This window comes from Phyllobates terribilis, unplaced genomic scaffold (genome assembly GCF_046119375.1).
Source record: "Phyllobates terribilis strain yellow unplaced genomic scaffold, ASM4611937v1 Scaffold_3__8_contigs__length_932513732, whole genome shotgun sequence".
Taxonomy (NCBI): Eukaryota; Metazoa; Chordata; class Amphibia; order Anura; family Dendrobatidae; genus Phyllobates; species Phyllobates terribilis.
Window position 1 is genome coordinate 484,097,625 of NW_027362763.1, and position 16,492 is coordinate 484,114,116.

At 41.8% G+C, this 16,492-nt stretch overlaps 1 protein-coding gene across 1 annotated transcript in view; it reads right to left on the reverse strand.

Moving 5' to 3' along the window:
* Positions 1-16,492, reverse strand: part of LOC141259641 (amine sulfotransferase-like) — a 207,349-nt gene that overhangs the window by 21,487 nt on the left and 169,370 nt on the right. The window lies entirely within an intron of this gene.

The following is a 16,492-nucleotide window of genomic DNA, read 5'->3' on the forward strand; positions in this document are numbered from 1 at the left end:
TGAAAAAAAAATTTAATGGAGGCCAGAAATGACTGTATTTTCTGAAAATGTATATGTGTTCCATGTGACGGAGAAAACACAGTTTTAAATAGCTGGATTTTTAGTGCTGTAATATGGAAAGGACCTGGCTGTATTCTGCAGTGCCAACAAGTAAATGACGCAGAAAAACTGTGTTCTCTGGATTGCTTTTTAAGCAAATAATGAGGATTAAGGTCCAAAAAAATATTATTCCTGGCCCCTGAGACCTGGGCCTATTTCTAGAAATATAACAGCAGCAGCAGACAGAACTGGAATGGAACCTCTTGTGCTATATGCACTGCAGTCTGCTATATACCCTGCCTGCCTGCCTATATACACTGCCTGCCTGAAATCTTTGCAGATGGATTAGTCCTCAGAAGGACTGTTTGCTGAGATGGATATGTGTCTCTAATATAGTTTGGTACACCTACACTAACTAGAAACAAGCAAATCTCTCCCTAGCTCAGCAGCAGCTCTCCCTACACTGTCTGATTCTGGAGTGACTGTGAAGAGCATGGCAGTGCCAGGTCTGATATAGACCTGATGATGCTCTGCAGCCAGCCAACCACTGTAATGCCACAACCAACATGGCTACGGCATTATAGTGCATGGTAAGCAATCCTAGCATGCTCATTGGCTCTGTAAAGAGCACCAAACATGCAGGGAGGAGACGCGAGCTCCCGCCGGGCAACCCCAGAAATACTTAGCGAGCGCCGAGAATGTCGAGCAGTGAGATGCTCGGGCGAGCACCGAGCAGCAGCAAACATGCTCGCTCATCCCTACTGGTGAGTAAAAGAAGTTTGCAAATGAGGATGTTCCTGCTATTGTAGGGAGTCTGATAGAATGTTTTTGAAGCTTAAATGAGCCGTTTTCCTCTTTAGTCCAGTGTCTATTTATCACAGGCCTCTACAACTACATTCGTATGTTAATTAGAATGGACACTTGGTGGCTCCTGCTATTTGCATAAAAGCCACTGCTCTAGAGAGTCAGCTCTTGTTCCCTTGACAAATAGTATAGGGGATGGGGAAGAGGTATTTGGAGGGAGAGAGAAATTATTAATATTTTCTACGACACCCGCTATTTAAAATCATGGTTGTTATTCAGTATCACATACAACTGCGGTCCACAATAAGCCATTTCTAGCCTCCATTTACATTTTGTAGCAGTGTGTCAGTGAAGATAGTCACACAAGGTTGCTGTGAAGAATAGTATTAGTAAACTACAGGCCCGCTATTTAAAACCGTGATTCTCCGTCAGACATATCACATATAACTGCGTTACAAAATCAGCCATTTCAGGCTTCAATTTACATTTTGTTCCAGTGTGTCAGTGAAGCTATTCACACGAGGTCGCTTTAAAGAATAGTATTAGTAAACTACAGGCCAGCTATTTAAAACCATGGTTCTCCGTCAGACGTATCACATATAATTGAGTTACAAAATCAGCCATTTCTGGCTTCAATTTACATTTTGTTCCAGTGTGTCAGTGAAGCTATTCACACGAGGTCACTGTGAAGAATAGTATTACTAAACTACAGGCCAGCTATTTAAAACCGTGGTTCTTCGTCAGACGTATAACATATAATTGCATTCCAAAATCAGCCATTTCTGGCTTCCATTTACCTTTTATAGCAGTGTGTCAGTGAAGCTATTCACATGAGGTCGCTGTGAAGAATAGTAACCGACAGGCCTGCTATTTAAAACCGTGGATTTCTGTCAGACGTATCACATATAACTGCGGTTCGCAGCCAGCCATTTGTAGCAAACGTCGAAAATATTGTCCTCCATTTAAAATGGGTAAGGTGCGTGTCAAGGGACGGGGAATTGGACAAGATGGTGATGGTGCATGCAGAGGCCGAGGCCATGGGCAAGCTGAAATTGTGCCACAACAAACACCCACATCTTGTCGCTCGACCTTTCTGTCCCAATTACTAGGGGACTGCAGAACACCACTATTGAACGCAGTGTCTAAAGGTTGTTGGTTGGATAGCAGATAATGGTTCCAGTCACTTTGCCACCACCACCCTGTCTTCCACACGGTCAAGTCTCAGTAGGCAGGTGTCTGGACCACATATTCCTCACCCTGATCCTCCTCCCTCCCACCATGCAGCGTGCCCGGAGTCAAGTTATCCCACACTTGGACATTTCAGAAGAGCTGTTCACTTTTCCATTTATAGATTTGGGCCTCTCGCCCAGCCAGCTTCAAGCTTGTGAAGAGGAGAATGTGAGTAGCAATGCCAAAATATGTGAGCAGCCATAGTCACACAAAGGCAACGGTGGGAAATGCAATTACTGTCGCAAGAGGTGGTTTTAACATATTTATTAATGACCTTGTAGGAGGCATACAGAGTAATATTTCAATATTTGCAGATGACACTAAACTCTGCAGGGTAATCAATACAGAGGAGGACAATGTTATATTACAGGAGGATCTGTGTAAACTAGAAGCTTGGGCTGATGAATGGCAAATGAACTTTAATGGGGATAAATGTGAGGTAATGCACTTGGGCAGAGGAAATAAAATGTATAATTATATGCTTAATTGTAAAACACTGGGCAAAACTGTAACTGAAAAAGACCTGGGTGTATTGGTGGATGACAAGCTCACGTTTAGTGGCCAGTGTCAGGCAGCTGCTGCAAAGGCAAATAAAATAATGGGATGCATTAAAAGAGGCATAGATGCTCATGAGGAGAACATAATTTTACCTCTATACAAGTCATTAGTGCGACCACACTTAGAATACTGTGTACAGTTCTGGTCTCCGGTGTATAAGAAAGACATAGCTGAACTAGAGCGGGTGCAGAGAAGAGCGACCAAGGTTATTAGAGGACTGGGGGTCTGCAATACCAAAACAGGTTATTACACTTGGGGTTATTTACAGTGGAAAAAAGAAGGCTTAGGGGTGATCTTATTACTATGTACAAGTATATGAGGGGACAGTACAAAGACCTTTCTACTGATCTTTTTACTCTGAGGCCTGAGACGGGGACAAGGGGGCATCTTCTAAGTCTGGAGGAAAGAAGGTTTAATCATAATCACAGACGGGGATTCTTTACTGTAAGAGCAGTGAGACTATGGAACTCTCTGCCGCATGATGTTGTAATGAGTGATTCACTGTTAAAATTTAAGAAGGGCATGGATGCCTTCCTTGAAAAGTATAATATTACGGGTTATAAAAACTAGATTCCATGATAGGGCGTTGATCCAGGGAACTAGTCTGATTGTCATATGGAGTCGGGAAGGAATTTTTTTCCCCAATATGGAGCTTAGTATTTGCCACATGGGTTTTTTTTGCCTTCCTCTGGATCAACATGTTAGGCTATGGGTTGAACTAGATGGACGTAGTCTTCCTTCAACCTTAAAAACTATGTTTCTATGTTACTATGATGAGACACATTTGCCAGAAAGTCAGGAGGAGGACAAGGGTGTGGAAGTGGAAGACAAGGTGGTGGATGATATAGTAACTGACTCAACCTGGCAGTGGGACATGCAGAGCAAGGACAGCAGCACACATGGGGAGGGAGGTGTAGCACCACAACAGGCAGGAAGAAGCAGTGTGGTGGCCGCAGACACAAGGCGGGAAAGCGTCCTTGTAACACCAACACTACGGAAGTTGACAGTACAACTGTTAGGTCTTCCCGAGTCTGGTTGTTTTTTAATGACTGCAGATAACCACAAAAAGGCCATTTGCACTACCTGCCAGGCCAGCATCAGCAGGGGTAGCAAAACTAGCAGCCTGACCACCACCAGCATGGTCAAGCACATGGCAGCAAAGCACCCGACTAAGTGGGCCAAACCCCAGGGTCCAGAAACAGTGTCTGCAGGTGACATCACTGCTTCTTTCGCTGTTGTGCATGCACATCAATCCCCTGTCCATGGCGCATGCAAAGATGCCTCTCGCCCTGCACCTGTCGTTGCACACTCTCAACTAGCACCATCAGCAAGCACATCCACATCCTTGTCCCAGCGCAGCGTTCAGTTGTCCCTACCCCAGTCCTTGGAACGCAAGCGTAAATACGCAGTCAACGCCACAAAGGCCACACTACTAAATCCACACATTTTGAGAATGCTTGCTCTCAAAATGTTGCCTTTTGGGCTTATGGAGACGGAAACTTTCCACGGAAACTTGGCCCATGTGCTTAACCTCGTGGTTCAGCGGTTTCTAAAAAAACCTACCCAGATCTGCCGGATCTGATTGTCAAAGTGCACTGCATGTGTGCCATTTTAGAATGTCAGCTACAGCTTCCGCTGCCCTTGCCATGATTCAGCAGCATTTGCAGCTTCCAGCACACTGACTGGTGTGCGATGTCCCCATGCGTTGGAACTCTACATTGCAGATGTTGGGAAGGATTTCTAAGCAGAAGAGGGCAGTTGTTGACTACCAGCATCAACACAGCCGTCGGAATTCAGGTCAGACTCCACATATAAGACCTCAGGAGTGTACATGGATGTCAGACATCTGTACCATCCTCCAAAACTTTGAGGACTCCACCAAGATAGTGAGCGGCGATGACACAATAATTCATAATTAGCGTCATCATCCCGCATCTCTGTCTTCTGAAACGCCCTCTACTCACAATGAAAGAGGACGTATTGCTAGCGGAGCACGATGAGATGGAGCAAGAAAAATACAACGTTGCCAGCCTCATCTCATCCCAACGTGGATTTTGTGGCAATGAGGAATAGGAAGAGGAGGAGTAGGAAGAACAGGAGATAGTTTCCTGCGCTATAGACAGTACTACCTGCACAACTGTTATATCGTCTGTTCAGCGTGGATGGCCTGAGGACAGGGAGGAGGAGAAGGATGAGGAGGAGAGCATGATCAGTCATCATCTTGGTGAGGACACGGAAGTCTTGCCTGTTAGCAGTCTGGCACACATGGCTGAGTTCATTTTATTCGTCTTTCCCGTAACTCTCTTGTTGTCCAAACTTTGGGTGACAGTCATTACTAGTTGTTGACACTTTTAGACCCATGCTACAAAGAGAACTTTCTATCTCTTATTCCCGTGCTGGACAGGCCTAATAAGATGAATTATTAAAAAAATTCCCATCTGAAAATGCTGGCGGCAGAGGTCTCAGTTCATTGGCCAACAAAGGGATACAGGCAAGAGAGTCACAAATCCAATCCAGCAGAGGCAGGGGAACACTGTCAAAGTTCTAGTACAGTTTTCTCAGACCCTCCCATCGCACAGGCCCTTATGTGCGGGGTACTATCACAAAGAGGGAAAAGTTTGGGAAGATGCTGAAGGAGTACCTGGCCGACCGTACCAATGTCCTCCTTGATTCCTCTGTGCTTTATAATTATTGGTTATCCAAGCTGGACACATGGCATTAACTGGCTCTCTACGCCTTGGAGGTCCTTGATTGCCCTGCCGCTAGCTTTTTGTCAGAGCGAGTTTTTAGTGCCGCTGGTGGAATCATAACCAATAGGCGCATCCTATGGATGCGCCATTTCTGGGGTGGCTGACGGCTGGTGTTTCTAGCCTGGGAGGGGGCCAATATTCATGCACCTTTCCAGGGCTATGAATATCAGCCCCAGCTGTCTGCCTAGCCTTTGCTAGCTATTAAAATAGGGGGGACCCCACATAATTTTTTTTGGGTCCCCCATTTTAATAGCTAGTAAAGGCTAGGTATTCAGCTGGGGGCTGATATTAGTAGCCTGGGAAGCTCCGTGGGTATTACCCCCTTCCCAGGCTTCAGACATCTGCCCCAGCCATCTGCTTAACCTCCGCTAGAGACTAAAATTACGGGGAACCCCACGCCAATTTTTTTTTTAATAAATCCTTTATTTTAATACTAAATGACAAGTACAGTAACCAACACTGTCACTGTACTTATTATATATGTGACTGACTTGTTTCTATCTATCTAATCTATGTGTGATGCTCTATTCTTTCTGTTCTAAATTGTCGGGTACCAATGATGAATTGCCGGCCGGCTTTTTTAAAGAGACGGGTGCATGAAAACACTATTATTTTTTTTTAATAAATCCTTTATTTTAACACTAAATGACAAGTTCATTAACCAATACTGTCACTGTACTTATTATATATGTGACTGACATGATTCTATCTATCTAATCTATGTGTGATGCTCTATTCTTTCAATTCTAAATTGTCAGGTACCGGTGTATGCCGCTGCTGAATTGCCGGCTTTTTTAAAGAGAAGGGTGCATGAAAATCGGAGGGCACTAGTGTGTTCCAAGTGCCCTGCTATGTTTTTCATGCACCCTCCTATATACCCTGACTGCCTGTCTGCCTATATATTCTGCCTGCCTGACGTTTAATTGAGCACTGTTCCCATCGATTTGGGCAATTTTTGACCTTCTGCAGACCGCCGGGGGGACCGCCAGAAAAATGCTCGAGTTTCCCATAGACTTACATTGGGCTCGTTGCTTGGGTCGAGCACCCGAGTATTCCAATGTGCTCGACCCAAGCTTCGAGCACCCGAGCATTTTAGTGCTCACTCATCACTAGTCGTTACTGTGGCCCACCTCTATGTGTCTTTAAATTGTTACTGGGGTTTCTCTTAAATTTTGGCAACCGTTGTACTCACTACATACCCTATACCTCTATAGCATACCCACTCCTTTCTAATGGGAACATGTCATTACTATGGTCCACCTCTGTGTGTCTTAAAATTGTTATTGGGGTTTTTCTTAAATTTTGGTGGCCGTTGTACTCACTGCATACGCAAGAAAAATATGGGAGACCCACTCCTTTCTAATGGGAATATGTCGATACTGTGGCCCACCTCTATATGTCTTTAAATTATTATTGGTTTTTTTAATACATTTTGGTAGCCATTGTACTCACTGCATACCCTATAACTGTGTAGCAGACCCGCTCCTTCCTAATGTGAACATGTTGTTACTGTGGCCTACCTCTATGTGTCTTTAAATTGTTATTGGGGTTTTTCCTAAATTTTGGCAGCCGTTGTACTCACTGCATACACTATAACTGTATAGCAGACCCGTTCCTTTCTAATGGGAACATGTCGTTACTGTGGCCCACCTCTATGTGTCTTTAAATTGTTACTGGGGTTTCTCCTAAATTTTGGCAACCGTTGTACTCACTACATACCCTATACCTCTATAGCATACCCACTACTTTCTAATGGGAGCATGTCGTTACTGTGGTCCACCTCTGTGTGTCTTAAAATTGTTATTGGGGTTTTTCTTAAATTTTGGTGGCCGTTGTACTCACTGCATACGCAAGAAAAATATGGGAGACCCACTCCTTTCTAATGGGAATATGTCGATACTCTGGCCCACCTCTATATGTCTTTAAATTATTATTGGTTTTTTTAATACATTTTGGTAGCCATTGTACTCACTGCATACCCTATAACTGTATAGCAGACTCGTTCCTTTCTAATGGGAACATGTCGTTACTGTGGCCCACCTCTATGTGTCTTTAAATTGTTATTGGGGTTTTTCCTAAATTTTGGCAGCCGTTGTACTCACTACATACCCTATAGCTGTATAGCAGACCCGCTCCTTTTTAATGGGAACATGTCATTACTGTGGCCCACCTCTATGTGTCTTTAAACTGTTTTTGGGGGTTTTCCTAAATTTTGGCAGCCGTTGTACTCACTGCATACCATATAACTGTATAGGAGACCAGCTCCTTTCTAATGGGAACAGGTTGTTACTGTGGCCCACCTCTATTTGTCTTTAAATTGGTATTGGGGTTTTTCTTAAATTTTGGTAGCCGTTGTACTCACTGCATACCTTATAACTGTATAGCAGACCCGATCCTTTCTAATGGGAACATGTTGTTACTGAGGCCCACCTCTATGTGTCTTTAAATTGTTATTGGAGTTTTTCCCAAATTTTGGCAGCCCTTGCAGTCACTGCATGGGCATTATCACTATAGGAGACCCACTCCTCTATAATGGGAACATTTTTTTTACTGAGGCCCTCCCCTATGTCTCTTCAACGGGGTATTGAGGTGTGTTCAAAGTTTTTGCAGCCCTTGCAGTCATTGCACACTCAATAACAGTATAGGAGACCCACTTATTAATACACTGTGTGCAGAATTATTAGGCAAGTTGTATTTTAGAGGATTATTTTTATTATTGATCAACAACTATGTTCTCAATCAACCCAAAAGACTCATAAATATCCAAGCTTAATATTTTTGGAAGTTGGAGTGAGATTTTTTTAGATTTGGCTATTTTAGGAGGATATCTGTTTGTGCAGGTAACTATTACTGTGCAGAATTATTAGGCAACTTAATAAAAACCAAATATAATCCCATCTCACTTGTTTATTTTCACCAGGTAAACCAATATCAGAGGAAAAAAAATAAAAATAAACATTTCTGACATGCAAAAACAAAAAACAAAAAAATTAGTGATCAGTATAGCCACCTTTCTTTATGATGACACTCAACAGCCTTCCATCCATAGATTCTGTCAGTTGCTTGATCTGTTTTCGATCAACATTGCATGCAGCAGCCACCACAGCCTCCCAGACACTGTTCCGAGAGGTGTACTGTTTTCCCTCCCTGTAGATCTCACATTTTATGATGGACCACAGGTTCTCTATGGGGTTCAGATCAGGTGAACAAGGGGGCCATGTCATTATTTTTTCTTCTTTTAGACCTTTACTGGCCAGCCACGCTGTGGAGTAGTTGGATGCATGTGATGGAGCATTGTCCTGCATGAAAATCATTTTTTTCTTAAACGATACCGACTTCTTCCTGTACCACTGCTTGAAGAAGTTGTCTTCCAGAAACTGGCAGTAGGTCTGGGAGTTGAGCTTCACTCCATCCTCCATTTGATGACACCAGCCCATACCAATACCCCACCTCAACCTTGCTGGCGTCTGAGTCGGAGTGGAGCTCTCTGCCCTTTATTGATCCAGCCTCTGGCCCATCCATCTGGCCATCAAGAGTCACTCTCATTTCATCAGTCCTTAAAAACCTTTGAAAAATCAGTCTTAAGATATTTCTTGGCCCATTCTTTATGTTTTATCTTATGTTTCTTGTTCAAAGGTGGTAGTTTTTCAGCCTTCCTTACCTTGGCCATGTCCTTGAGTATCGCACACTTTGTGCTTTTTGATACTCCAGTAACGTTGCAGCACTGAAATATGGCAAAACTAGTGACGAATGGCATCTTTGCAGCTTCACACTTGATTTTCCTCAATTCATGGACAGTTATTTTGCACCTTTTTTGGCCAACACGCTTCTTGCGACCCTGTTTACTATTTGCCATGAAACGCTTGATTGTTCGGTGATCATGCTTCAAAAGTTTGGAAATTTCAAGACTGCTGCTTCCCTCTGCAAGACATCTCACAATTTTGGACTTTTCAGAGCTAGTCAAATCTCTCTTCTGACCCATTTTGCCAAAGGAAAGGAAGTTGCCTAATAATTAAGCACACCTTATATAGGGTGTTAATGTCATTAGGCAACACCCCTCCTCATTACAGAGATGCACATCACCAGATTTACTTAATTGGTAGTTGGCTCTCAAGCCTTTGCAGCTTGGATTAGGACAACATGTATAAAAAGTATCGAAGCGATCAAAATACGCATTTGCCTAATAATTCTGCACGCGGTGTAATGGGCACAACAAAGCATACCTGGCTGATGGTCCTCTAACAATAGTGAGGGCCAACTACTGGCCTTTTAAGAATAGTAAGGGCCGCCTGATGTCCCTATAAAAATAGGCTTTGTGATTTCAGAGTCCCTCCTTCATAAATGAAACAGGATGTGTCTGAGGATTTCTCACACACCACATGGCAGGATAAGGTAGTAAAATGTTAAAATTACATTTACTGGTGAATGTATTTTTCACCATTGGAAGCAATGGAAAAGTGCAAAAACGCATCAAAAACGCTACTTGTGAACATATCCCAAGCATTTTGGTTTTTGTATATTTATTTTGCCTTATATACAAGACATTACCCTGGAAAGGATGTTCCTTTACATTTTTCCCAGGAAAATTCATTTTGGTTTCTTTTTTGTATGTTTTATTGTGAGTCTGTAAAAGTGGCGTAATACTCTGACAACATTGTTGACAGCAGTGACATAGGAGTCAGCGATGCTTACAGGGTTCTTCCCCATGCTGTTCTCATGTCATTTTAGCACTGTTCCCATCGATTGGGGCATTTTTTAGGCCCTCTGCAAGCTACCTGAAAAATGCTCTAGTTTCCCATAGACTTACATTTGGCACGTTGCTCGGACCGAGTACTCGAGCATTCCAATTTGCTCTACTCGAGCAACGAGTACTGTACTGTATTTGCAAAAATAGAATAATTTGCCTGACCGCCTCTTGATTAGCAATGTTACAATGTGATGGAATTCAACTTTGCATGCATTGAAACGTCTGTACATCGTGATGATGGCGAGCCTTACATGTGAACATATTGGGTGAGGGAGTTTTTTTCTAATTGGCAGCCAACTGATTATCTGTAAATATTGCTGACTTTGAGATGTCAGCTCTATTAGGCTGATTTCACGTGTCCAGTAATCATCACGGAAAAGCAGCAATCATTTAGAAGGAAAAAAAAAGTTGTACCTACAGAACTCTTTTGCATGTGTCCTAGAAAATATTAAAAATCTTTGAAGTCACTCACCACCTCCCTCCTTTTTCTTTTCACACAGATTTAAGTAAGACAAGAGATGGCAACCTAGCTGACACTCTTAGATACATACTTACAATGGGCATAAAGAAGTAGGAAATTAAAATGCAGGATGTTCTATTGAAGCCAAGTGCAAAAGAGGATGTCTTTTGGTACATAGACAAAGTGATTTAAAATAGACAGGAGAACTTTTTTCAAAGAGTTGGACAACAAAAGGGTACATGTGTCTATACATAAACAGGGCAGTGGAAGCCCTTGTGTCCACAGGAGATGCAGGTTGGATTTAAGAAACACTGTCTTTTCCTGCAGGGAAAAGGCTACAATACGCCAGATCAAACTTAATGTCTCCAAAAGGAAATACTGAATATTGAAATTTGCATAAATCCGATATTGATGAAACATACATTTTCAGCACCAGTGCTAATAGGGGAAGCAGACACATAATTTTTTATAACTGTAAACCCTGCCTATGAGCCCCAAATCCACAGTGACCAGATAACTGACAACAGATATGCCATGTTTACTATCTACGGAAAGGTAAAATCCTGTTGGAAAATATGGTGGCAATCTCAAACTTCTGTGACCATCAGGAGTAGCGTTATCACATAACTAGGATTTTCATAAAATCCTGAAACAGGTCAGCCCACAATCCAGCCCACGTGTGGTCATCACAGTGTGTGGGTGGAACTCAGGGGGTGATAAAAGATCAAGCTAAATTATGATCTGCGTTCCTGTAGAGAGAGGCACATCATGCATGCATGTATCCCGTTTGCTTAATGGCCCCAAACAAACCGCTCTCATTCTTCTAAGTTGACTTATCTTTGCGAGTGGCGTTTTAAGTTCTCTTCTTAATCCCTTTTATTTTTTGTAAATTTATAGGCTGTATTGCTTTGTCCCCTTTTTAAAAATTTTTGTATATTTTTCATAAACACTGCCTCCCTTATAATTAAATATAAAATTAAATAGTTCTTTTCCTTTTTGTTCTGTAACCATACCGCAAAGCAATACGCTAGATATTAGGCATCCAGTCAGCCTGTAAAAATGACTAGTGGTAGCAGTGAGTAGTCTGGGGTGATCATGGAGTTAGCGGTGATCTTACAGGGGTATAACACATATTCCATGTATTGAAATCCAGAGGTGTATATACCATACGCTCACTGTTAGTTTTCCAATAACCAGCCTGTTAGTGCAAACAGCCTACGGCCTCCTCTGTTGATTGTCGGCTAATCGTGCAATTGTCTGGACGATAGGGGGCAGCAGAGAGCTGTTCGCTCAAGAGGTCACAGCAGGTGGTTCTGCGTGACTTTCCCGACCTGTGATATTTGTGATAAATCTCTGACACATGTCTATAAAAATGGATTGTAAGTAACTGTATGTTTTTTTTTTTTAAATTTGAAGTCTATGGAAAACAGATCCATTAAATCCTTCTGTTTTTCTTCCATTTGAAACGGATCTGAAGCAGTACATGGAGCGAGTCAAATTCGCATTTTTTGGATGTAACTGGCCCGCTTTGCGAGATGGCCGGCTGAACCCAGGCATTATCTAATGTATATGGGGGCCTTTTGTTGGCAGGAGCTGGTATCACAGTGTTAATAGACTTAAAGGGGTTGTCCGGTGTTAGGCTACAAGTCTGCAGTCACTGTTTGTGACTGCAAACTTGTGAATCCTCACATTGTTTGCAGTGCACACTGTGAGGATTTCTTGGTGTCAGCGCCGAGGGAGGAGGACACATGATTGCAAATATCTGATTTGCCTACATGGGGTCACATGCCGACTTCACATGTGCGGCCTTGCTCAATCCAACTGCTGCTGTTCATGCACTGACAACTCCTCCTTATCCGTCACACTTATATGTTCATACCTATTTGTGTGGCAAGGAAACAAGTGTATGTTCTCAGTCATCCACTTGTGTGCCAACTCAACTTCCATCTAGTCAAGTTGCTGGTGATGCAATTGCTACCGAATCATTTAGTGCTGTTATTCAACCACTACTATATATGCTGGGAATTCTGCTACCTTTTGAGAAATGATGGCGTGTGCTCAGCTTTGCTGAAGGATGCCCAGCCATCATTATTTCTTGATGAGTTGCTCCTCTACATCAAGCAGCAAATCTCACAAAGGATGCCTATCTACCAACTACGACTGGTTATTGTCGTAAATGCCTAGAACATTGTTGCTGCTCTACATTTGGGAAAAGTAACTCTTGCTTCCTGCATGGCTCAAGTTCTAAATTTAATCATGAAAAGTTTCTTCAAGTAAAATAACTTGTTAAAGAAAAAGATAACTTCCTTCTCCACCCACCGTTGCCCTCTCTGACATCCCGCATCTCTGCAGAAGACTTTGCCGCTCATTTCAAATAACAAGTTCGACCACTGTTACTATAATCCAACTGCTACTAAATAATCCATCAATCCTTACTACCCCTCTGCTTGTCCTCTCTGAAAAGGTGAGTATATACTGACAGACCATGTGACACTTAGATTGCACACAGGTGGACTTCCTTTCACTAAGCATGTGACTTATGAAGGTAATTGCTTGCACCAGAAATTTTTAGGGGCTTCATAGCAAAAGGGGTAAATACGTATGCACATGCCAACTTTTATTTATTTTATCCAATAAATTTAACTTTTGTCTATATTTTTCTCACTTCACTTCACCAACTTAGACTATTTAGTGCTGATGCATCACACACAAATCGGATTACAAAAATATTTAAACACAGGTTGTAATGTAAAAAAATAGGCAAAAAGCCAAGAGGGGTGAATACTTTCACAAGGCACTGTACTGTTGGAGCATCTGTATGAGCAACATAAAGTGTGGTCTGAATATATCATGCAGTTTGCTTGCTTCCAGGATACTTTAAAATCCACCACTAGCAGCTGATGAGCGTTATGTATCGCCTACTGAGACTCTTCAAAGAGGCTACTAAACTTGTCAGTAGGGACATCTGTGGCATCAACAATGTCATCCATTTCATATTTACATTGGAAAAATTACTTAAAGGAATAAACAGGGAATGGAGAAAGAACAACAACTTCTGCATGTTCATTGCTGCCTTGGGGCAGCTGGGGATTCTCAAGGACAATGTTACATACAGAAAGATGGGTAGTAGGGGGAGGAGGAGGAAAAGGAGCAGTAACAGGTAGAGGGAGGAATTGAGTTATATCAGGTATAGGCAATGGACAAGGCTGAGAGGGAGAAACTAGTAATAAAGACAATGACTGTGGCTATGATGACCAACCGTTGTAGCGGTGTACAGAATGTGATCGAAAAGGATCCTTGCCCATGCTGGTGAGCAAGGCAAGCAACATGCTAGACTACTTGAGTGATGCCAAGCCTATCTTTACCATGAAGAAAATTACTGACCATTGGATAAATAATAAAGGAATTTTTTCCATATTACAAAAGGGAGTCAAAACTAGCACATTACCAAGAGATGCTCCCTTCTCTGCTTTGAGAAGCTCTCATTATGCAGATGCCTGGTAACCACACTTCTGACCTGGAGACCATTCACAAAGTCAATGCTTTTCTATTTGTGCCAGTGCTAGGGCTACAAGTAGCCAAGGCAGCAGTGATTACAGTCTATATGACATGATGGACCAGATGTTTTTTCTGCTGCTGAGCCAACCTGAAACACATCAGTAAACAGACTCACTGCTTTAGTAGCCAGGTTCAGTCGTTTCTAGACTTTGACATTAGTCCGGCTGATACCCTGAGCCTCAATCCCATGGACTTCTGGGTCAGCAGATTAGACCATTCGCAAGAACTACCACAATTTGCCATGAGTATGCTGCCTTTTACAGCCTTTGGTGTGCTGTCAGAGAGTGTATTCACTGCAGCAGGTGGCTTTGTCATACCCAACAGAGCAAATTGTCCTTTGCAAATATGGAAAATGTCACATTTGTAGAAACTAATCAGGCACGGATCAAAGCTTATTTTAATTCACCAATGGCATATGCCAATGATTAGATCAGCCTGCCTATTTATTGTATTCTATATACTGTGCCTCTGCTGGTGCTGTAAGTGCTGCCCCTACACAGCTGGATATCTCCTTGCCTGTTCCATCATATTCAATACAATAGTATGCAGTTGCTCTACTGCTATTGAAGATAAACGGCCAAACATTTTCTTCCTGTCCATTTTGTACAGTACTGATGCCTGGGCTGCTAATACTGGTCATCTCATTGTCTGTACCATCATGTTCTATGGTGGGTGGTTGGTGAAATTGCTAGTAGACAGTCAAATATCTCCTGCCTGTCCATTGTGTTCTGTAGCGATACTGTTCTTCCACTAGGAGCCCTTCCCCACAGGGTTAAGTAAGTCTGAAACTGTTCACAAAAAAGGGATAATTTTTGGATGACTTTTTAAAAAGCCTTGCTTCTTCACTTTCCAAACAGCAAATCTTTTGCTTCTTCTAAAGAGGGGACAGTTTTTGTATGGTTTACTAAAAAGACATTATTTCTTCATGTTTCAAACAAAAACCTTGTTGCTACTCCCAAACAAAGAGATAATTTTTGGACCGATTGTTAAAAAAATGTAGTTTCTTCACTTTCCAAATCTCAAATCTATTGCTGCTTCCAAAAATTGATAATTTTTTGGAATGCTTTTTAAAAGTCATTGCTTTTTCCTTTCTTAAACCACAAGCCTGTTGCTGTCTTTTAAGAATGGATACTTTTTAGGCCACTGTTTATCAAAAATTCATGGCTTTTACTGTGTACATGACTTGTATATAAATATTGGCATGGCAGGAATCTTCCCCACAAGAGGGATCTATCTATTTACCCATAGCCATATATGTTGAGCTCACTTTGACATTACTAAGGTTGTGTTGATGTTATAGAAGCACTGCCATCAAAGTTTTTAACCTCTTAATAAATTGCAATTATCATATTTAATAGCACTGTGTACTTATAATTGCTCATTTTGACTTTCTATCCAGTAAATTCTTATATTTTCTCTGCTCTGTGTAGAAATAGGAAATCTCTTTTCCCTGCATAAATCACTCCCCTCTTCAACTCCTGACTCAGCTGCTGTCTGACCAAGTCATGCCAGGGACTTTTGCAGTGACTCATGACTCATACAAGGAAAATAGACTTTGCGTTTCTACATACAGCTTAAAAGGATCCAGTTAGTCAATTTTTAATCACGTGATGTCATAAAGCTAACAGCTCATTTTACTTTTCTATCCAGTTAATTCTTCTGTTTTCCATTTGCTCTATGACATCACGTGATTAAAAACTGACTAATTGAATCCTTCTAAGCTGTATGTAGAAACAGGAAGTCTATTTTCCCTGTATGAGTCATGAGTCACTGCAAAAGTCCCTGGCAAGACAAGATCAGGCAGCAGCTGAGTCAGGAGTTGAAGAGGGGAATGATTTAAGGAGGGAAAAGAGACTTCCTGTTTCTACACAGAACAGAGAAAAGAGAAGAATTTAGGGGTTCAATACAGTCCTAGGAGACCTCGGCAGTGTTACATGTTTTTTCAGGGCCATTGAAGGCATTGTAATACTTGTGATTTGCTGCAAATCACTTATGTGAAAAATTAATTTTGGATGAAAATTTGGCAAAACTGGAGAATTCAAATTTGATTGGGTCATCTCTAATAAATAGAAATTGTATTTCTATTAACATTTCCTTTAGTTATTTATGTATTCTATTCCTGGAAAACGCCTTTAACTTAAAAAAATATGAAAATCTGTTGTAATGCAGAATATATGTATTTTAGCTTAAGGCCACGATCCCACTATTAGTATTTGGTCAGTATTCGGTCAGTATTTTTTCTCAGGAGTGGGAGCCAAAACCAGGAGTGGGTGATAAATGCAGAATTGGTGACTTGTTTCTATTATACCTTTTATCTGATTTTTCCTCACCTGGTTTTGGCTCCCA